Genomic DNA, 1,581 nt, shown 5'->3' with positions numbered 1-1,581 from the left:
TAACCAACCCTTGCGCAGAGTGCAGGGAAGTATATGAAAGAAGGGGGAGTTAGTAAGATCTGGAGAGGAAAGGAGCTCCACAAGAACCAAATATATCTGTGCACAGGGGTCTTTTGTGAGATTGATTTTCCAACCAAGGACCATGCATGTATATACCTAGAACCCCTGCTCCAATGTAGCCCATGGCAGCTCCGTATCCAAGTGGTGCTTTGTAAGGGGAACAGGGACTGTCTCTCACATGAATTCAGTGGCTGGCTCTTTGACCTCTCCACCCCTGAGGGAGTGTCAGCCTTGCTAGGCCACAGAGGAGGACATTGAAGCCAGTCCTGAAGAGACCTGACAAGCTAAGTTCAGATGGAAGGGGAGGAAGACCTCCCCTATCAGTGGAGATGAAAGAGGGAGAGTGGGATTGTGAGGAAATGGGGGAGGAGGCTATGGCTGGGATACAAAGTAAATAAACTGTAAATAATTTAAAAACCACAAAATAATAAAAATAAATAAATTAAAATTAAAAATAAAATATGTATATAACATTGAGTGTCATTTTTAGGAGTTACATACAATATATCTAGGAATAAATATCGAAATGATCCAAATCTATGCTTCCCAAACAGAGGAACTGTATATCTGGCAAAAGGGCAATTAGTTTCTTTGACAAATGTAATTTTTCCTCTGAGTGAATACACATGGCACAAAACAAACTTGACTGACATTAACAAGATACCTATTCTGTCTTACATATACTTCAAATTTTTCTAAGTATTTCACATGGAAATCTATTGTTCCAGCTAGCAAACATATTACTAAGCACTAAATATTCGAGGAAGAGATGCCCATAAACATGCAAGAGGTCTATAGTTAACATCTAATGATGTTCCTTTCTGGGACGTGTATTAATTGTATTTTTATCTTGGTATGCATGTGTACAACCTATATTATCAAAATTTTGACCAATTTCTGGTAGGTTGAAAACATGGTAGTCTTCCTATTCTGTTTTTAAGCCTGTTTTAATAACTTTGTTATTCTTCCCATCAACAGATGGCGTCTAGAGCTGGAGAGATAGCTAGAGGTTAAGAGCCCTTATGCTCTTGCCAAGGAACTGAGTTAGACTGCAAATACCCACCCCAAGATTCACAACCACTCTATTTCCAGAGGAGCCAATGTGCTCTTCTGATATCCCTGGGAACCAGGCACGTGCATTGTGCACAGACATATATACTGGCAAAACACCCATACATACACAATAAAATTATTTTTTTTATTTTTAAAGGAGGTAGATTGTGGATTTTCCTGCCATCTATGACTGCACTGCACTTGTGATAATTCTGAAGTCAGAGTATTATATGACTCTGAGGAGGTGCTTACAGCACCAGCATCTCTCACCAGCAGCTCTTCATCACTGTGATAAGACACATGACATAATCAATTCAAGAGACAATCTAGCTCATCTCATACACAGGGAGGTTTCAATTTTTGATCAGCTTGCTACAGAACATCAAATGGAGTACTCTTCAGAGACACATACTTAAGGGACCTACTTCCTCCAACTAGGCTTCCTCTCAATCCAGTATGAATTCATCA

Source organism: Psammomys obesus, unplaced genomic scaffold (assembly GCF_907164565.1).
Source record: "Psammomys obesus unplaced genomic scaffold, mPsaObe1.curated_primary_1811, whole genome shotgun sequence".
Classification (NCBI taxonomy): Eukaryota; Metazoa; Chordata; class Mammalia; order Rodentia; family Muridae; genus Psammomys; species Psammomys obesus.
This window is presented reverse-complemented; position numbering follows the sequence as displayed.